Genomic DNA, 23,140 nt, shown 5'->3' on the forward strand with positions numbered 1-23,140 from the left:
CGAGATTGTCAGTTCCATTGGTCACTTCTCTGTTTTTACCTTATCTCATCTCTCCATGGCACAGGACGCAGTTAGCTAGTCCCTTTTGTGTATGCTTGTTTGCTCAATGCCAGAATTTCCTCCTGCCTAACTATCTGCTCCTTCTCAGCTTCTTTTGCTCTTTCCTACCCTGATACCTAAATATTGAAGTGGTGCTACGCAGATGCGTTGGCTCCCTTCCTTACCATGTCTCCATAGGGGAATTTATTCATGGTTCTCAGTTCAGTTCAGTTGCTCAGTCGTGTCCGACTCTTTGTGACCCCATGAATTGCAGCACGCCAGGCCTCCCTGTCCATCACCAACTCCCTGAGGCCTCCTCAGACAGCCATTTTGCTTTTTTGCATTTCTTTTTCTTGGGGATGGTCTTGATTCCTGTCTCCTGTACAGTGTCTCGAACCTCCATCCATAGTTCATCAGGCACCCTCTCTATCAGATCTAGTCCCTTAAATCTATTTCTCACTTCCACTGTATAGTCATAAGGGATTTGATTTAGGTCATATCTGAATGGTCTAGTGGTTTGCTCCACTTTCTTCAATTTAAGTCTGAATTTGGCAATAAGGAGTTCATGATCTGAGCTGTAGTCAGCTCCCGGTCTTGTTTTTGCTAACTGTATAGAGCTTCTCCATCTTTAGCTGCAAAGAATATAATCAATCTGATTTTGGTGTTGACCATGTGGTGATGTCCATGTGTAGAGTCTCCTCTTGTGTTGTTGGAAGAGGGTGTTTGCCATGACCAGTGTGTTCTCTTGGCAAAACTGCCTCATTCCATACTCCAAGGTCAAATTTGCCTGTTTCTCCAGGTGTTTCTTATGGTTCTAAATACCATCTATAAATAGTGACTTCCAAACTGCATCTTTAGGGCTGACTGTTCCTCAAAGCATCAGACTTATGTACTTCCACCCACTGAGATCTCTAACGATTAATGAAAATCTCGAACTTAATAGCTGAAATATATTGATTTTCTCAGGTCTGCATATTTGTCTTCTGCATCTAGGTTATAGTAATTATTGCAGCAACAGTAATAACAATCACAGTCACATTCATTGAAAAATTCCAAAAGCTATTTTGGGCAGTTTGCATAGATCACTTTTTTTTTTTTTTTTTGGCTCCCCATTGGAGAATCCAAGGATTGGATTATTAAATTCCCATAATAACCTTATGAGGTAGGATTGTTATTTTCCTGATTTTATAAATGCAGAAAAAAATGAGTAGAGAGTTCATACTCATACAGGTCAAAGAGTTTTAAGTGGTAGAACCAGGATTCTAGCCCAGATGGTCTTCTCTTGAGCACAACCCCGCATGGATGGCATTGATACGGCCATCCATCTGGACAAGCAAAGAAAACCTCTGCAGACTTTTGCCGATTTGCCTTTTCTTTAGGCTGAACCTTCAATTCATCAGCTTCTCTCAGTGACTTGTTCCAACATACATCCTGGATCTGTCTCCTTTCCATTTCTCCCTTTGCCAAACTAAGCCAGTTCTCCTTGAGACTCTTATATTATTTATCTCTTTCACTTTTGCTCCCTACCTATAATCCATTCTCCACACAGCCAAATCAAATTATCTTTTTAAGCCATAAATTATACCAGCTCACTTTTCTGCTTAATACCCTCCACTGGCTTCCCCACTGTTCACTGAGAATAGAATACAAACTCTGTCCCTGCTCTGTCTCACAGAACCCTGTGTGAAGAAGTATTTGTATCACTTAGTATCTGTACTTCTTGTACACGCATCCCTTAATTTGTCTCAAAATGCTCTTCCTCTCTATGCCAGCCACATTTTGTTCTTCCTACACACCAAGCTCATCCCATTTTAGGGATATTATACTTGCTGTTCCCTCTGCATCAGATCTTTATGGGGCCAGTTGCTTATTCTTCTGATTTGGTTTAAAATGTCTTCTTCTTGGAGAGACTGTCCATGTTTATCCAGTCTAAAAAGAGTCACCATGTTACAAGTCACCTACCTTTTAAAATTCTCTCTATTGCATTGATCAATCATACCCAAGTGAGTGAATGAGTGAAACAGTCACTAAGTCATATCCGACTCTTGTGACCGCATGGGCTGTAGGCCACCAGGCTCCTCTGTCCGTGGGATTTTCCAGTCAAGAATACTAAAGTGGGTAGCCATTTCCTTCCCCAGGGGGTCTTCCCAATCCAGGAGTCGAACCTGGGTCTCCTGCACCGCAGACAGATTCTTTACCAACTGAGCTAATAGGGAAGCCCATACCCAATTACTTCCTATTTATATTTGAATTTTAAAATTTATTACTGTCTAGCACTCTGAAATCTCTTTATGCTACTTTTAGTCCCCATGTGCTGTGTACTCATTGCTTTAGTCATGTCCAACCCTTTGCTCCTCTGTCCTTGGGATTCTCCAGGCAAGGATACTGGTGTGGACTGCCATGACCTCCTCCAGGGGATCTTCCTGACCCATAGATCGAACCTACGTCTCCTGCGTCTCCTGCATTGCAGGTGGATTTTTTTACCCAGTGAGCCACCTGGTGATCCCATTTTAATCCCTGGCACATGGTATTTTCTCAGAAAATTTTTATTAAATAAATTTAAAGTGGATCTGAAGAGTCAATAAGTGCTGATCTGATGTGGTCATGGGATGGGGGAGGCCAAGTTTGAGGCAGAGAGAAGAGCCTGAGTGAAATCCAGAGGAAGAGAGAGGCTTCACATATTAAAAGATATAAGCAAGGCTAGCAGGAATGCTTTGAGTAAGGGGTGAGCAGTGTCCAAAAAAGGCTAAAAACAGGCAGCAGGTCACACAGCATTTCATTAAAGATTTAGGACTTCCAATACCAATGAGAAACAAAGATAGGGCATTGAGCAGATAAGTAATTAGATTTGCATTTAAAAAACTGTGTTGAGTAGGCCTAGACCCTGATCAAATTTGACATTCTGTTATAGATACAAAAAAAAGAACAACCATGTCTTGTGCCTCATTAAAGTGACATGCTTGGTAAATTCTGTGAATGAGACAGATATTTTGCTCATAAAGGATTGACGCACAAACTGAGTGCTGCCTGACTCAGGTGAGCATGGGAATTTGTCTTTTATACGAAGAGCATCATGGGATTTTGCTGCTTTTGCCTCTGTTTTTTGATAATGGAAAGAATCCAATCATCATTATGGAGAATTCTACTGAATTCGTGCTTTGAGGAATATGAATTAATATGATCGATATTATTCCAGAGACTGGCCTGTACAAGAAACTGCAATAAATTATTGGGTTGGCCAAAACGTTTGTTCAGATTTTTCCTTAAGATATTTATGGAAAAACCTGAAAGAATTTTTTTCCCAAGCCAATATTGTCTTCTTATTTAAGTTTCTGTGTTGTTAATATGACCTCATTGGAGCTCTTGGTTGTCCTAAAAAAGAGATTAAAAAAAAAATTCCATGACGAGGTTGGAAGCATGTGGTTTATGATTTCATTAAAACCAGTGATTTGGAATAAGACCTCAGAACATAGAAGAAACATTTCCCTCATTTCTAGTTACAGTGGTCTGAGACTAGAATTGGACTACTATTTTTAGGTACTCAAAAGTATTGCAACTCACTAGTCCATAAACAAAAAGATGGTGAGTTTCCTTTTCAGACCAGAGACCATAATCTTAACTCAGTTATTGACTTATTTCATGAACATTATTCCATGAACTTAATTCCATGAACTTATTGCATGAACATAAGTTATGGCCCACTATCAGTTCCTCGTTGTTGGGGGTCTGTGTCACACTGTTAGAAAAAGTCAGACCGAAACCTTCCTTTCTAAACCTCACAGTGAATAAAAAGAATGCCATTAAACAAATAAAACTATTAGCACAAATTTTGTTGAGTTGTATTTCCAAAAAGAATAGGCTGTTGAAAAAAAAAAAATGTTTTTGGTAAAATGTAGACTGAAGGATTCTGGAAAGGCCTCTATGCTAGTACAGTTGTAGCTTTTGGTTTGTGTTTCTCTCTATGTATTTGCAAAGTTAAATATTGGAAGATAGATAAATATTTTGAAGTAATTTTAAAAGAGGTAAGATAATTAGAAGCAAAATAAGTCCTTTGAACAAGCAGCTAGGTTAAAAATACAAAAATCCAAACAAACAAACAGATCACCCACAATTAATCAGGCAAAGTTCTCTATCAGAATTGAGTGAGCAAAATTGGTTTGTGAAATGCAAATACACCAGGAAAGAATACCACTGGAGGGACTAGCCCTTAGCTACTGAATCCTTAGAGAGCGGGGACACTGTTCTTTTCAGAGACAATTGAAGTGTCCTCCTTCATCAGCCTTATATCCCTGAGATAGTCTATGCAAAGTACTAAGGCAGTCCCATTATTGGTTTTTATTATTATTATTATTAAATGGAATGTGCTCTCTTTTTCATCCAGTATCAGTTTTTTTTTTTTTTTTTTCTCTTTGTTCCAAGCAAATAACTTGGGCTTGGATTTTGCTTTGGGGTTTAGTTTGCTAAAGGAGCAAATGATCCTTTCCTTGCTCTGATGAGTCCTCAATATGAGACTAAGTCAGGATTCCCTCACCTTCCCATGACCTAGTGCCAGGGTCCTCGAAATCCCATTCACTTTCACTACTTTGCCTTTAACACGTACTGCAACTTCATCCGCCGGAGCATCTCATGAGGTCTTCCTCTTTTTCTTTCTTTTTTCTTTCTAAAGTCTTTTCTTGAACTACTTCATAAACATTCAAATTTTTCTCCTTTTCCTTTGTCTTCCTATTTTTAATTGGTACAATTTAATTTTTTTTTAAATTCCTTACATTTGTTTCCATCTTTCTATTTCTATTGCTACTGACTGTTCACCTTGGGTCCCAGGTCTTCCAGCTGAACTTCTAGCCTCTAGATTCAAATTTATATGTAATTTCATTCCACACCACAGGCAGGCAAAATAGCTTATAAATATAAGTATCATTTTTTGCTTTTTTTTTTTCAGTTTTAATTTTTGTTTTTTAGTATTCCTCTGATCATCGTCTCCAAATGGTTCTTACTAACTCTAGGATCCATTCCAGATATTTCCTGCCATTCAGGTCTGCTAAGGAATGTTGCTCTTCTCTTCAGCAAACTGTATCTTTTATTCATTTCTGGAAAGTCCTGTCCACACAATCCAGGCTAACTTCTTCATAGCTTACCAGGATCAGTTCTAATATCTTACTTGCCACATTTTGCCCAATCTCCCAGACTCAACTATCACCGTACCTTCTGCAGAGCTAACCCAGGCCAGATCTGTCTCTTCTTTGTGCTTCCATAGCTTTCACTTCGGCATGCAGAAAGCCAATCCTACTTTTTATTGTTGCATGTAATAACTGTTTAATATAGTAGCTGCCTTGCAACCCAAACTAGAAATAAACAATTTGTGTTATTTGGTTTTCCAATATGCTTCAGACTAGTAAGTACTCTGTATATATAATTCAAAACTCACTAATAAACATGCAAATTAATTCACTGTCTCCTCTTCTTGGGATATACATATCTTAGGGTACAGATGAGGTGGTAAAGGTGGCTGATGGTGGATGTAGGTAGTGACGAGTACTACTTATGTGCATACATGAGCCTTGTGTCTAGTGTATATAAATGAGGTTCAGTTCAGTTCAGTTGCTCAGTCGTGTCTGACTCTTTGCGACCCCATGAATTGCAGCACACCAGGCCTCCCTGTCCCTCACCAACTCCTGGACTTCACTCAAACTCACATCCATCAAGTTGATGATGCCATCCAGCCATCTCATCCTCTCTCATCCCCTTCTTCTCCTGCCCCCAATCCGTCCCAGCATCAGAGTCTTTTCCAATGAGTCAACTCTTTGCATGAGGTGGCCAGAGTACTGGAGTTTCAGCTTTAGCATCATTCCCTCCAAAGAACACCCGGGACTGATCTCCTTTAAAATGGACTTAGATCTTGTTAATGGTAGCAAAATGGTATTTTGCCCCCAGGAGCAGTGGCAAAAAAAGTATCCTCTGGAGAAGCGCACTGTGTACTGGTACTGTAATACGTGAAAGCTGTAATTTATTGGAAACTGGTAAGTGATTTCTGCATTTGGTGGTTGTGGTTTAGTTGCTAAGGCATGTCTGACTCTTGTGAACCCATTGACTATAGCTTGCCAGGCTTCTCTGCCCATGGAATTTCCCAAGCAAGAATATTGGAGTGGGTTGCCATTTCACTCCAATATTCTTGCTTGGGAAGTGACTTAGCAGCAGCAGCCATTTCCTTCTCCAGAGGATCCTGGAGATCCTCTGACCCAGGGATTGAACCTGTGTGGTATTACAGGCAGATTCTTTATTGGTGAGCCATGATGGATTCTCAATTTCTGCATTTACCCTGCATTTAATATTTGCTTTATTCTGTTTCCTGCTTAGCTTGGAATAAGTAAAAAGATTGGTGCTCCTGAGCATTAAACATAAAAACAGTATTAAATACCAGTCTTTGAATTAAAATATATAAAAATGGCAGAAAGGGTAACTATGGACTCTATGTGTATAATGGGCTATGCAATCTATATAAATTTTTTAAACTCAGATTTGAGTTGTTCTTTTGTAAATGCAAGGGGAAACAAAAGGAAAATATTTTTTGTAATTTTTTTTAGACTTTGCCTTTTGATACTTTACCTATCTTGAACTGATTTACAGGGGCTCAACTATTGCCAAGAGCAGACAGTGGTGGCTTGAGAGATCATAAACTAACTATTGATTAATTGCATCCTGATCCATTTTTTTGTAAAAGTGCAATTAGGACCATAGGTTTAGATATTATTCTTAGAAAAAATTTGCATATACGAGACAAGTTATATTTCTCAACTGATAATAACTTCACCATTTAGAAACTCTTTCTAAAGAGCTGAGGCATATCCCTGAGATGAGACAGATCCAAGAGAAATATTAATTTCTATTCCAGTATGTGCTAGCTTATTGTATTTGAACTTTGAAAAACATCATCTTTTCCAGAAAAGTTAGTTCTCATAGAGAATATACAACACACTCAAACAAAAAGAAGTTTTTAAAATGATTTTTGTGTTAATATCATCATAATTAGGAACAGTTTTTCTGATAGAAAATATGTAACTCTTAAGTTATCTAACTGTGCTGGAATTAAATTTTTTTTTCATTTCATATTATAAACTTTAAGAAATATTTATTATTCCTTTTAAACATAAATAAAAACATTGCTTCATTACATAATGTTTTCCCTTGAAACATGCCATAATTTAAACATGTTTAAAGTCATAAGAAACTTTTTTTTTCAGAGTGTATGTTCAACCCTTCTGTTTCAGAATCAATATGTAATATTTACCAAAGCAGATTGTTTATAGTCTACAGTTTATAGTTGGATTAATTTTCTAGAAAAACTTATTTAGAGGGACCATAGCAAATCTATATAACAGTTCCCTAATTCCAGGCTACTCTACGTTGAAATGAATAGTAAATGCATACTTCCATAGTAATATTTTACCATGACTTACATAATCTTGATATTTACAAAGGTAATTAGCTATGTATTAAATAAACACCTATTTTTACCCTTCCATTTTTAGAAAGTATTTGTGACAGCTTATCAGAGCATATACAATAAAATATGGTTACATATAAATAATGAATTGAGTTTATCAAAAATAGAAGGCATGGAAAAGGGGAAAAGACATAGTCTCAAAACATTTCCAGAGTTGATAATTTGGGCTCTGAGCTGGGACTCTACCAAGTTTTCTTTATTTCGTAATAACAGAAGAATGGTGAAACATGACTATTCAGAGAAACCAAAGACATTCTAGGCATTAAGTTTTTCAAAAAAAAGCTTTTCATGTGTTGTTTCATTTTCAGAGGACAATTATATAAATAGAATTCTATGGTGAAAAACAAAAATAAACAGCCCAACCCCTCTAGTTTAGGCTTAATCGTGTACCTTGTTTTGGTGTGCTCTACTAACCTACATTCATCTGCTCCATGGGTTACCTATCCTCTACCTGTTGCTACAGCCAGCAAAAAAAGAACTTCCAAATACAGAGCAGGTCAGGACAAGGGATGTTGAAAACAAAGCATATACAGAGATGGGTTCTTAAGGTATGTACACATTATATAGGTAAATTTTCTAATGGATATTTGTTTTGTATGAGAAAATTACTGTTTTCATTATAATATAATCAATACATATAATTTTCAGTTTTATAGTGGCCACATTAAACTACAGAGAAACAGATAAAATTCATTTAATTTTTTTCATTCAACTTATTATTTTACTCAATCAAAATGCTATGATATCTAGGTGGAAGAAACAAAATCTTAATGGATGTTATGTATTTTTTCTGTTTTGCAATAAAGTGTATATTTTACACTTACAGAACATCTCAATTCATATGCTTATTTCCAACAGATAAAGTAAAATGTATTCCTACCAAAATAGTACAGTTGAGTTTAACAGAAAACAGCAGTTGACACTGATTTGTTTTTTAAATTAAATAAAATTTTAAAATTTAGTTCTGTGACACAAACCACATTTTAAGTACTCATTAGTTACTTGTCGTTAGTGGCTACCACATTAGGTACTATTACTCTAGACTGTTGTTTCTTTACTTTTTGATTATACTCTGTTAGGATACATTTTTGAAGCAAGATTCCTCAGCTCATGGTTATATTTGTAATCTATATACATATGCTGCTGCTGCTGCTGCTGATGCTAAGTCGCTTCAGTCGTGTCTGACCCTGTGCGACCCCATAGACGGCAGCATACTAGGCTCCCCTGTCCCCGGGATTCTCAAGGCAAGAACACTGCAGTGGGTTGCCATTTCCTTCTCCACTATATGTATATATTATGGTCCTAATATATTATCTATATCATAAAAATATATAAAAGACGTTTTAAAGATGAAATGGCATTTTAAAATAATGGTTATGTTACTCATTTTTAGATGCATTTTAAAAGCCATGTGCTTAAAAATCATTGTGATGTTTAAAATACTAGTTTCATAGTTTGTCATACAGATATTTGGAAGACTATTTCTAGGATTATAATGCTTAGTTTTAATGGCTGTTAGGACTGAAAAAGATGATTCACAAAGACACCAAAGTACTTTTAAGTAGCAGTTCATTACTAATCATAGTATATTTAAATCCATACAATAGTCTTGATAATTGTAAAGACTGAATTTTGGTCAATTAGATTTAAACTGTCATGGTTTCTGCTTTGGAATGTAATTGGCTAAGGCTCTCACTTAACAGAAAAAGAAGTGCCATTTTGTCACTTTTGTGGCTTATTTGTTCTTGTAACACCTTCAATCTGTGGATATTTATTGTAGGAACCCTTTGAAGCCACCCGCCCCCTGTGAGTGCTAGATTAGATAATGTAAACAATACATTAGATACAATTAGATAATGTAAACAATAAATCCATCTAACTGAGCTGATGTAATGTGCAGTATGCCCTAGATCAACAAAATTAAAAAGGGCATAATAGACTGTTAAGCAATATCCTTCTTGCCCTCAGGAATCTTCATGCATTGTATATGACAGGTGTACGTGACGTGTGCCCTTACCTGGTATGTTTGATCTGCAGACCCAGGGAAAAGGCTTCAGTGTCATTCTGAATATCAGAAAAGTTAGATTTCTTTTTCCTTTATGAAAGATAAACATAAACATATGTTTTGTTGTTTTCTTCCTCCAGTCCTTTGGATTACACTGTGACTCCCTTAGGCAAACACTTCCCATTATGAAGACTACTGATAGAAGTTTAAATGTTCTTTATCATAAGGAGTATGCTTTAGTGACATAATGTACTGATATTATGGTTTGAGGGTTTTTCTTTTACTGACCATTTTTAGTAGTTTCAATATATCTAATATAAGTAACTAGAAATATCTTTCATTGTCTAACAGTGAGCCCCATGGTATTCTTAAAGCAGACTAGAAACTTTATATGGGTTCTTTCAGTTTTGTGAGTATATAAAAACTCCATCCAGCAATCTTGCAGCCTTAAAGTGGACCCAAGTAGCCACTTAAACCTCCTCAAACTGTGCCCAAGAGAAGAGCACAGAAAACTGTGCCAGCCAAAGAACAAATGCAAGAGTGGTGGAATTAGGATCTCTGTTTTAAAAATATTCCTCGTTTCACTCACTTTATAAAAATTCAAATTAGGCTTTATTGCACTTCAGATTATGATACTCTGTTGAAAGGGATTGAGAAAGCTTTTTAGTCAAAAAAGAAAAAAAACTTTTTAAGTGATGTTTCAAAATGTTGAAAGTTTGAGTTTCATTTATTTTTAAAAATAAAGTCTACTTCTTTGCAAATGTCATTAAGATAATGAACATTTAAAAAGATCTTTTTTTCATATTACATGGTGGGAAAAAGATAATCATATGACATTTTTCAAAAATTTCAGCTTGATTGTGTTTTTTATATCCTTTGCTTGGCCATATCATATTTATAGTGGGTAATATCAGTAAAATGTATTCTGTTATTTAATATTTTTCTTTTTGTTCTATTTCCTCCTCAATGTGAGGCCTTTTATCAGTCAAAAATAATTGGTGTTTACACCTTTCTCTCCAAATCTCAGGAACTTTGCAGCCACATTTATCTTGGATGCTCATCTCCATTTAAAATGATCTTTTTTTATATGGTATTTGATATGTTCTTTTCCACTCATGGGAAATAGATTTATGAAGATGAGACCAAAGAAATGATAAAATTGAAATCACCATTTACTTCCTTTTGATTATTGAAATTATCAAATTATTTCATTGATCCTGTTATTTCTAAAATACTTGAGGTTTCTCAAGTGAAAGGTTACTAACCTCCCGCTCTAAGATAATTTTTCTGTAGATAGCTAAGTGAGAGCCTAATGCTAAACTGTGATTTTCCTTCATTACACAGGTCATCATTCTTGAGCAAAATACAATGCTTTCTGAGTCAAGGGTCTGATGGAAGTAGGCAAAGTTAAGCCACCTCACTGAAAATATGCACTCAGCTCCTAAATTTATTATATAATTGCACCCCTGAGACATATTAATTCAAAAAGTTGACAAATTCATGCAATTTAATTTCAGAGTATTTTTTTTTATTACAAAAAGTACAGTGACTAGTGACTATGTGTGTGTCTAAATAGAAGAGTGTTTCTCTGTTCCTCCAAATAGGCTAAGTTTTGCTCCAGGAATTAAATCAAAGTATCACTTAATATGACATACTATTTTTTGTTCTTGTTCACTCAAATTCTTCTCCAGATACAGGCAACTCTCTTGATCATCTGTCCTCCGTGTGACATTTTTATAACTCAGATTATCTCAATTTCGATCTGTGTCTCTGCCATCGCAATACATGGCCTTCTTTTATTCCGAGGCCAGAAAAAGATCATAGAATTGCACGTAGCCTTTTCATTGCCTCAGGTCAAAATAATTGATGGTGTTGGCCACAACAAGTGATGTGCCTCCATTTAACTGCAAGAGAGTTGGTGCACATCAGGAAGCAAAGAAATATGCCATTACTGTTTCAGTCATGATGCTTTTGTCATTTAAGGAAACACTTAAACTTTATGTGTCTGATTTCTCAGAGACTGATTCTAAAGTTCGGTCTGAGTATATTTCTTTAAAAAGCTAGTTTGCAATGTTTTGAAAATAAGGGCTTCTGGAGAAAATACTGATGATGATTCATTCTTTTGAAAAACAATAATTAAATAGTTAATTTATCCTAAGCTAGATATTGAGGATACAAAGAGAAGTGAAATATAACCTTTCTGCTCTTGAGAAGCTTGCTGATCTGTGAAAAAGATATTTAAACTTGTAAATTATATTGGTAAACAATTCCTCTCACCGATTCAACAAGTGTTTAGTTATCACCTGTTAGACACCAGGTTCTATAATTGGGATCAGGACAGAGTTTCTGGTTTATAGTGATTATATTCTACATGAGAATAAATATAGTGTATAGACAAATTTAAGAAGTTATATCAGAGAGCAATATGTACTGTGAGAAAGATAAAACATTATGATGCTCAGAAATGGAGTTTGACAAGCTGCTCTAGATTAGGTGACTGAAAAGACTGTGCAGACTGGGGCTATTCCTGCTGAGACCTGAGGTGCCATCCATTCCAAGATCCTGGGACACAGCATTGTGCAGAAAGACCAAGAAGGATCAAGTGCCTCAAATTGTGATTTGTTATCCTAAAGGAAATCACCCCTGGATATCCAATGGAAGGACTGATACTGAAGATGAAGTTCCAGTATTCTGGCCACCTGATGGGAGGAGCCAACTCATTGGGAAAGACCCTGATGCTAGGAAGGATTGAGGGCAGGAGAAGAAGGGGGTGACAGAGAATGAGAAGGTTGGATGGCATCATCGACTCGATGGACTTGAGTTTGAGCAAACTGCAGCCGATAGTGAAGTACAGGGAAGCCTGGTGTACTGCAGGCCATGGAAAGAAAGTGAAGTTGCTCAGCATGTCAGGCTCTTTGCGACCCCATGGACTGTAGCCTGTCAGGCTCCTCCACCTGTGGGATTTTCCAGGCAAGAACACTGGAGTGGGTTGCCATTTCCGTCTCTAGAGGATCTTCCTTGGGGTCTCAAAGAATCAGAAATGACTTAGGAACAAGTCTATAGAAAACAGACCAGTGGCACTGGAGCACAGCGTATCAAAGTAGACTGATAGAAATAGAATTCGGACAAGGATGCAAAATTTAAGTTACATAGGGTCTGTAAGATTAGATGGGCATTCTAGTGAAGAGATGGAAATAAGCTTAGGCTATTTAGGGGCACACAATTGGTTCTTATCTCATAGCTAGGCAGGGGATCAATGAGAAAAACTGTTCGAGGAGAAAGGGTGCCTGAGCTGGATTTTAAAGAATGAATATGAAACAGTTGGTCCAGAAGAGTTGAGGGTCAGCACATGAAGGGAACATTAAGCTACTCATTATTATTAAAACTAAAAATTAGAGGAGGGGGATCATAAACATTTATCTGACTGCCCAGAATTTGGAGGTGTGAACGGCAAAAGGACAGCAACTGAAGACTCCCAGTATTTCTTTATAGACGCTGAGAAAATATCAAACAAAATTGTACCATTTTTCACATTAACATTTTGGTTATCTAAAGAAAAGAAAATTAAGGATGTTTTATCGTTTTTATAATCTTCAGTTTGCTAAAATCATTCCTATGATTGAAGCTTCTTCATTATATGAATATATAATGGAATGATTTGAGTCCCTGTCATATTATGTAGACACTTATATAAATGCTTATTAATTTTGACATTGCAGATTTCTTCTTGTGTGACTTCTGCCATGATTTTCAGGACTTAAACTGTTTTGTAGGTTTTTCAGAAATTTATGAGATTTAAAAAACTAGGCTGAGAGTTTATGTCCAGAAATAAAGATCCCTTCTATGTGAAAAGATAGGTGATTCTCAGGTAGGAGTCCTTCAACATTCATTCAGCTAATATTCACAGATGACTCTACCATGCTAGACACTGTTCTAGCTACTGAGGACACAGAAGCAAACAAGTAACAAAATTCTCTCCCTTGCTGTGCCTCAGATTCAAGCGAGAAGAGGAAAACAATAAAAAAAATGAGTAAGTAAAATATGGAGTATGTCAGATTGTGATAGTGCTGAGGAAAAAAAATGCATCATAGAACGTAGGTGGGAAATTTGAAAAAGGAGTAGTGACTCTTAATAGAGTGGCCAGAGAAGGCTTTTAATAAAGATATGATTGAGAGTCTGCACCACTAAATATCTAGAGAAGAGGGTTTTAGGCAGAGAAGAAGTCAAAAACAAAGGAACTGAGCTGCAAGAGGGACAGAAGATCAGCCTCCAGATAAGTTAGATGAGCCCTGGGACTGGGATGGGGTGGATGATGCAGAGATGCCGTTGGAGGAATTGTAGCTGCTCCCCACCCACCCACCCCTGTCCCTACCCTTTGAGTAATATGGAAAGACTTGGAAGAGTTGTGAGCAATGATGCCATGCCCTGAATTACTTTTTTAACTGTCATACTTTGTCTTCTGTGTTGAGAATAGATTGGAGAGAGGCAAGAGTATATGTAGGGTGAATGGGTGGGAGGCTACTGTGATTATCCAGGTAAAATATGATGGTGGCTCAGACCGAAATAGTAACCGTAGAAGTGGCTGGATTCTGAGTGTTTTGAAGGAAGAGCTAATAGGATTTGAAAGATGGTTTAAAGGAGACAAGAATGTTTCTAAGGTTTTTATTCCTTAGCCACTGAGACAGGGAGCTTCCATGTTCTGAGAAAAATAAGGTAACAGGAGGAACAACTTGGTGGTGGTACAGCAGGTGCTCAGGGCTGGATAGCAAATTGGAAATGCCTGTGTGCATGCGTGCTAAGTCGCTTCAGTCGTGTCTGACTCAGTGTGATGGTATGCACCGTAGCCTGCCAGACTTTTCTGTCCATGGGATTCTCCCGGCAAGAATCCTGGAGTGGGTTGCATGCCCTCCTCCAGGGGATCTTTCCGATCCAGGGATTGAACCCCCATGTCTTTTGTCTCCTGCATTGGCAGGCAGGTTATCACTAGCACCACCTGGAAAGCCCTGGAAATGCCTATTAGGTATCAAAGTGGAGGTCTCTACTTGGTAATTGGATATGCAACTCTGGAGTTTAGGGGAGAGGTCCAGCTAGGAAGAAAAGTTGGTAAAATTAGTGGGTCTTCATAATCCAAATAATCATAATTCCAGGGTTTGTATTCCTTTATAAGATTTACCTGACTTGTTTTCTCTAATCCATTTCATTCATATTTTAATTTTTTTCTTCTGCCCTCTTGTATTCTAGCAGTTAACATGCAGCTCATCTTATTTAGTACTTGGTCTTGAGCATAATTATATATCTAATGGTTTTAAAAATCATCTGTGATGTTTCCTTCTTACCTACAGCAAATAGTTAATTGATCCTAAGCTGTTCCACTGAGTGGCCATAATATTATTTTCAAGATGACTTTTAGTAGGTTGTAGAATTACTAGAGTTGGGGTATGTATGTGTACGTATAGATATGTGTGAATGTGTGCATGTGCATATATATATATTTGTATAATATATATGTGTGTATATATGAATATATATATTCAATCAGTTTATCAATATGTTTCCATGTGATTTTTTTTTTTAACTTGGACTTATCTGAGCATGTTAAGGAGATATCTATTTAATATAGTAACTATGCATATAGTCCCACCTGTCTCCTCAAGGCTTATAATTCTCTAATTTCATAGGTCAGTTAATAGGGTTCCCATTCAGCTCCCAGGCTGTCATAACTTATGACATTCAAGTATATGTTTTGGGATGGTTTTAGCCAAGGGAAGTCATGTAGCCAGTGAAGCAGAGAAAGGAAAGAAGATTGCCATACTTGAATCTGTACCATCAAAATGACAAAATAGGTCTATAATAAACAATAGGTTAGTGCTTGATATGCCTACAGCATCAACTCTAATGCACAACAGGCAAGTTATTTATGAAATGAACCTCTTGAAAATATATAGCTATTTTAATATGAATCTCATTTCTATTTTGCTTTCAACAAAACAGTGTGGCAGTATCCATCTATTTATAATACATGGTTGCTTTATTTTTTTTAACATGATGCCATACTGCTGCTGCTGCTGCTAAGTCACTTCAGTCGTGTCCGACTCTGTGTGATCCCATAGACGGCAGCCCACTAGGCTCCTCTGTCCCTGGGATTCTCCAGGCAAGAACACTGGAGTGGGTTGCCATTTCCTTCTCCAATGCATGAAAGTGAAAAGTCAAAGTGAAGTTGCTCAGTTGTGTCCGACTCTTAGCAACCCCATGGACTGCAGCCTACCAGGCTCCTCTGTCCATGGGATTTTCCAGGCAAGAGTACTGGAGTGGGGTGCCATTGCCTTCTCCTAGGAAGGGTCAAAGAAATTCAGTCATGTCACAAATGAAACCTAACTATTTTTAAAAATATCTTTTGTAATATTTGCCTTTTTAAACTTTAGGAAAAAATAAAATATGACTTTCTAGAACACAAAGCAGTCTATGTTAGTTTTAGGTATATATTATTTGTAAAAAGGAGAGAGACTTTTCAGTAAAATATGTGTTTTGTTTGCAACTGATAGTCAATAAAATTTTTTTTGTTAAAATTCTCCTAGAATGATAATTTAAATTTGCAACAGAAAAATTTAGGCCCCAAACTTTTTCTTTGGGAACACATATCATTGTCAATAATCTAAGTCAACAAGTTATTTATTTTAATAGATGTATATTTTGAATAATACACATTATTAGTATATGTAATAATATAGATAATAATGTATTCATGCAGTCCATGGAGTCACAAAGAGTCAGACACGACTGAGTGATTAAACAACAACAAAATGTATTCAATATTACATGTACAAAAACAGATTCTTTCATCTATGCCATCTCTATCTCCAAGAAGATTTAAAATAACATTTGGCTAACACAGATATGTAGAAAGTTTTTAATCCTGAATTAAAGTCCTGAGACACAATCCAAGTATACCAGATGCTTCCTTCCTGGTAGGAAAGAAGAAGTGGTCATCTGTCTTAGTCTTAGTGAAAAAGAAAAGCTTAGAACAAAAGAATGAATATAGCTCAATAGACTAAAGGCAGTTAGAAAAATAATTGATATACATAGAACTTTAAAATTTATGAATTGTTTTTACAGTTCTTTTCTCATTTGATCCTCATAAGATCTTTGTAAATTCGGCAGATATGTCTTGATAATTCCAGTTTGTATGTGGAATACATGGGGCTCAGAGATGTTAGCAGGGATGGCTATACTGATAGGTTTACAAGCCAGGGCTGGAACTTGCTACCAGGTACTCGTTTACGATTAAAACATAAATTCAAAATGGTTAAGATAAGTCTGTAACATAAATCTACACCATCATGACTACAGAGGCTATTAAAGACACTAGAATGTGTTGGAATATAGCTCTAACTTTATAATGCATAATATATCAAGTTTCAAACATAATGACAATTCTATAATGACTTCAGAGTCTTATAATGTTATTATAAGTAAGAAATATATAGGAATTTTGAAATATTATTCATACTATGAAGTTAATTATTCTTGGAGGTTAGCATCATAATACTACAGCTACTATTCTTATTATTACTACATATAATACTATAGTAGTAATTATTTGAATATAGCAACAATATTCAGTTCAGTTCAGTTCAGACACTCAGTCATGTCCGACTCTTTGCAACCCCGTGAATCACAACATGCCAGGGCTCCCTGTCCATCACCAACTCCCAGAGTTCACTCAAACTCATGTCCATTGAGTCGGTGATGCCATCTGGCCATCTCATCCTCTGTCGTCCCCTTCTCCTCCTGCCCCCAATCCCTCCCAGAATCAGGGTCTTTTCCAGTGAGTCAACTCTTTGCATGATGTGGCCAAAGCTGCACAAGCTGGAATCAAGATTGCCAAGAGAAATATCAGTAACCTCAGATATGCAGATGACACCACCCTTATGGCAGAAAGTGAAGAGGAACTCAAAAGCCTCCTGATGAAAGTGAAAGAGGAGAGTGAAAAGTTGGCTTAAAGCTCAACATTCAGAAAACTAAGATCATGGAATCTGGTCCCATCACTTCATGGGACATAGATGGGGAAACAGTGGCAACAGTGTCAGACTTTATTTTTTTCAGCTCCAAAATCATTGCAGATGGTGATTGCAGCCATGAAATTAAAAGACGCTTACTCCTTGGAAGGAAAGTTATGACCAACCTAGATAGCATATTGAAAAGCAGAGATATTACTTTGCCAACAAAGGTCCGTCTAGTCAAGGCTATGGTTTTTCCAGTGGTCACGTATGGATGTGAGAGTTGGACTGTGAAGAAAGCTGAGTGCCAAAGAATTGATGCTTTTGAACTGTGGTGTTGGGGAAGACTCTTGAGAGTCCCTTGGACAGCAAGGAGATCCAACCAGTCCATTCTAAAGGAGATCAGTCCTGGGTGTTCATTGAAAGGACTGATGCTGAGGCTGAAACTCCAATACTTTGGCCACCTCATGTGAAGAGTTGACTCATTAGAAAAGACCCTGATGCTGGGAAGGATTGGGGGCAGGAGGAGAAGGGGACAACTGAGGATGAGATGGCTGGATGGCATCACCAACTCAATGAACATGAGTTTGAGTGAACTCCGGGAGTTGGTGATGGACAGGGAGGCTTGGCATGTTGTGATTCATGGGGTCACAAAGAGTTGGTCATGACTGAGCGACTGAACTGAACTGAACTGAACTGAGCATAGAAACTATAGAATAAAGGGAAATCTGCCTTGGGACAGTAGACATAGACAAGTCTCCTTTCTTTATGACACTATCTGAATTTTAAAAGAAAGTCTGTTATAAAATTATCTGAAGATTGAAAAGCCTTTTGTTCCATAATGATATTCATTAATGTACAATATATTGAGCAAAAGGAATAGCTGTTTCCTGAGATAGACTCCAGTTATCTGAGTCTTTGAACAGAAAGGCAAACTCAGTGACATGCTGAGCATTCAAATTCAAATGCACTCTAAAAAGTTCTCCTTTGTATCTGTATATTAAAGTGTATCTCTATATTAAAATGCTAATTAATTCTTTCTACTGCAGAGTATTTTCCTACCATATTTAATAATATACAACTAAGTTATTTTTCTTTTTAACTGTGGCAAATCCAAAATAAATAAGTAAACAGTTGGTTGTTGTTCAGTCACTAAGTCATGTCCAACTTTTTGCAACCCCACGAACTGCAGCATGCCAGGTTTCAGCATGCCAGCTTTCCCTGTCCTTCACCTTCTCTTGGAGTTTGCTCAAACATGTTCATTGAGTCGATGATGCCATCCAACCATCTCATCCTCTGTCACCCACTTCTCTTGCCTTCAGTCTTTCTCAGAATCAGGGTCATTTCCAATGACTTGGTTCTTCATAACAGGTGGCCAAAGTATTGAAGCTTCAGCTTTAGCATCAGTCTTTCCAATGAATATTCAGGGTTGATTTCATTTAGGACTGATTGGTTTGATCTCCTTGCTGTCCAAGGGACTCTCAGGAGTCTTCTCCAGCACCATAGTTAAAAGCATCAGTTCTTCAGCACTCGGCCTTTTTTATTGTCCAGCTCTCACATCCATACATGACTCCTGGAAAAGCCATAATTTTGACTATATGTACCTTTGCACTCCCACATCCATATATGACTACTGGAAAAGTCATAGTTTTGACTGTATGGACATTTGAAGGCAAAGTAATGTCTCTGCTTTTTAATAAGCTGTCTAGGTTTGTCATTGCTTTTGTTCTAAGGAGCAAGCGCCTGTTAATTTCATGGCTACAGTCACCATCTGCGGTGATTTTGGAGCCCAAGAAAATAGTCTTTCACTGTTTCCACTGTTTCTCCATTTGCCACGGAGTGATGAGACAGGATGCCATGATCTTCCTTTTTTGAATGTTGAGTTTTAGGCCAGCTTTTTCACTCTCCTGTTTCACGTTCATTAAGAGTCTCTTTGGTTCCTCTTTGCTTTCTGCCATAAGGGTGGTGTCATCTGCATATCGGAGGTTATCGATATTTCTCCTGGCAATCTTGATTCCAGCTTGTTCTCCATCCAGCCCGGCATTTTGCATGGTGTATTTTGCATTGAAGTTAAGTAAGCAGGGTGACAATTACAGCATTGACATACTCATTTCCCGATTTGGAACCAGTCTGTTGCTCCATGTCTGGTTGTAACTGTTGCTTCCTGACCTGCATACAGGTTTCTCAGGAGGCAGGTCAGGTGGTCTGGTATTCCCATCTCTTTCAGAATTTTCCATTGTTTGTTTTGATCCAAACAGTCAAAAGCTTTAGTGTAGTCAGTGAAGCAGTAGTAGATGTTTTTCTGGAATTCTCTTGTTTTTCCTATGATCGAACGGATGTTGGCTATTTGATCTCTGGTTGCTCTGCCTTTTCTAACTCCCACTTGTACATCTGGAAGTTCTTGGTTCACATACTGTTGAAGCATAGCTTTAAGGATTTTGAGCATTACTTTGCTAGCATATGAAATGAGTGCAGTTGTGTAAAGTTTGAACATTCTCTGGCATTGCCCTTTGGGATTGGAATGAAATAACTGACCTCTGTAACTAGCCAAAATGTGTATATATGGTATGGTTAGGTTCTGTGCAGAGGAGGAAGGTAAGAAAGGGTGGAAACGATACACCTCTAGACAATGGGTATTCGTTATCTGAAGCTTTCATATAATTTCAAGTCATAAAATAGCCAATTTGTATTTTTAAGCAGTTTTATTGAGGTATAATTGATATACTAAAACCTGGGTATATTTAATGGTGATAATTTGATGAGTTTTGACATATGAATATATCCAAAAACCATCACAACAACCAAGGTATTAATGAAAGTATCAAGCCATCACCTCCAAAGTCTCCTTGTGTCTTGTTGTTTGTGATAAAAACACTTGATATGAGACTGCCCTCTTAAAAAGCTTTGTAGTGTGTAATATACTATTATTGACTATGGACACTATACTGTACCACAGATATTTAAAAATAATTCTTATATAACTGAAACTTTATACCAATGAAAACAACTCTCCTTCTTCTTCTTTCTCCAGTCCCTGCTAATACCATAATGATCTCTGCTTTTATGAGTTTGTCTATTTTAGGTACTTTATATAAAGGAAATCATGTAGTTTGTCTGTGTTTGGTTTATTTAATTTGACATAATGTCCTCCAAGTTCATCTGTATTGTGATAAATGATAGGATTTCTTCTTTTTTATTCCATTAGGTGTATATATCCCCCCTTTTTTTAATCCATTCATGTGTTGGGGGACATTTAGTTGACTTACATAACTTGGCAGTTGTAAATAGTGCTTCACTGAAAATTTGTATTTTTGAAATTTTATAAATGGCATGCTTGCAGTTGAAAAAAAAAAGTCTTACTTTGATTGGTCAGAATATGAAACAGTACTATGCAGGTAAGTGACAGAAAGTAATAAAACTGAGTCTAGAACCAGATTTTTTTGGTGTTTGGGTCAAGGCTTGTTCTTTTATATTGTAACATGGTTAACCTGAGAATTTTGTGTAGTCTGACTTTTTGAAATTACCTACCACCTGGTCAACTTGCTCTTTTAAGAAAGAAAAATTGAAAGATATATCTTGGTAATTTACTATATAAGAACATTTTATTTATATCTGTTTTAACTTCAGATTTAGCCAAATATATAGCCTTGCAAAATAAGTATAACCCCCCCAAATTTGGATAATTTATATATATCATATTTTGGATAATTTAAATGTGTCATATTTTGTTTGACCAACTGCATATTTATGACATGTTTTATTTTGAAAGTTAACTTGTAGCTTTTACATTATGGTTTGTTCAATTACTGATTTAAGTTACCACATTTATCAAGTAAGAACTTACTTAGTAATTTCGATTCCTCAAAAAGTTATTTTTTAATATGATAAATAACTTTACCAACCCTAGTCTTAAAGTCATCCCACTAGAATGTATGTTTAATATGAACAGGATTTGTCTGCCTGTTTCAGTGCTGGATTCTCAGCCCTAAATCCCTGCCTGTCACAAAGAGACTGTTCAGAAATATTTGTTGAATGAATGTGTGATTCATTGCTGCTTTTCTACAGAACTTGTAAAAAAAAAAGTAGATAATGATGTTGGTAGAGTTTCAGAATATTTCCAAGAACTTCTGAATTGCTTAGAGAGAGAAAAAAATTGGGCTTATGATTGCTGAGGCAATGGATTCTATACTCATAGAGTGAAATTGTCTCTATGTTTGGAATCCTGAGAGTGTGAAGAAAAATATGATGTGCAAGCAGTCGAGGTTGACTGATGCTTCACATGAAAAGTCTCCCTGATACTGAACTATATTTTTCTTCTGTATATATTCAAGATGTTAGAATGTAGGAATTATTTTTTATTCATGAAACTAGTTCTCTTGGTTTAATTTTATATTATCAAAAATCAAACATTGAACAGAAAATGAGATCCTCACATTACTTTTTTTCTTAACTCTTTGATTATGTGACTACTTTTCCTTTAGAGATTAAGATACAGGCCAGAAACTTATTTCATCTTTAGTTATTGTGAATATATATATATATATATGCCTTTCTTAATTCATTAAGCTTAAATCATGTAACACAAAGTCATCGCCCTGTCTGTCATTTTGTTACTTTTCTTTTTTTTTAGTTTCAAGTAAAACTTGAATTTACCTGTTATATAAAATTGTCATGTTCTTAAACAGTGAGTTTTCACCTTGTGTTGATCTAGGTCAGGTCGTCAGCACAGTGAGACCCTGAAGATCCTCTGAGGGTCTCTAAAAAAAATTGTGTATTTTTTTTTTTTACTGTGACAAGACCATTTAACATATCTACACTCTTAACAAATGCTTAAGACTAGGTGGATATTACTTAAATCATCCAAACAGTTGTGACAATCAGAAGGGAAAAACGTTATTATGGATGTGCCTAACAGCCCTGTCATTAGTGTTCTCTCTTAATAAAGCAAATGAGGCACAGAAAAATATAAGTAACTTGAAATATTTACTCTGCCAGTAAGTGATTGCTGTGCACATTGGAACCCAGAGACAACTTGAAGCAGGGATTCCAGCCTAACTTCTGTAATATTTTAAAGGAAAAGTTGAGTGAAGGTATATTTTATACTTAGCTTGACAGACAAATTAAGATTGGAAATTTAGTGATCATTTTTGAAGTAAAAAGATATGCCTGGACTATGATAAAGGAAATAGTGGTAGATAATAAGTAGGTACATAATGGTAGGAGAGTGTAAATAGAAGGCCATGTACCTACATAACAAGGAGAATGTGAGGTGCAAATTTGTTCACCAAAAATATGAGCATGAAAAGAAAGAGGATTTGTTGTTGTTAGTGAGAGATATTGTAGGACACCTCATGAACGGATGAAGGGAGGAAGAGTCAAAAGATGAAGCTGTGTTTTTTGATATGCCCTGCCCAGTTTTTAATGTTCTCACAAGCTGACTTCAGCTTACCTGTGCAGCTTCCCTTCCTCCAGCATCTCTGTGAATATTACCGCTGTCACTTCACTCTGAGAATTAGATTGAGGATTATAAACATGGAGAATACTAACAATTATAAACATGCAGATGATTTTGCACTGTAAGCATAGAAGCTACTAGCA

General features: G+C 36.6%; 1 non-coding gene across 1 annotated transcript; it reads right to left on the bottom strand.

Moving 5' to 3' along the window:
* Positions 1-2,183: 2,183 nt before the first annotated feature.
* TRNAR-GCG lies at positions 2,184-2,255 on the bottom strand. Its single transcript has one exon. It is a non-coding gene; the product is annotated as a tRNA-Arg (tRNA).
* Positions 2,256-23,140: the final 20,885 nt, after the last annotated feature.

The sequence above is a fragment of the Oryx dammah genome, unplaced genomic scaffold, assembly GCF_014754425.2.
Source record: "Oryx dammah isolate SB20612 unplaced genomic scaffold, SCBI_Odam_1.1 HiC_scaffold_2, whole genome shotgun sequence".
NCBI lineage: Eukaryota > Metazoa > Chordata > Mammalia > Artiodactyla > Bovidae > Oryx > Oryx dammah.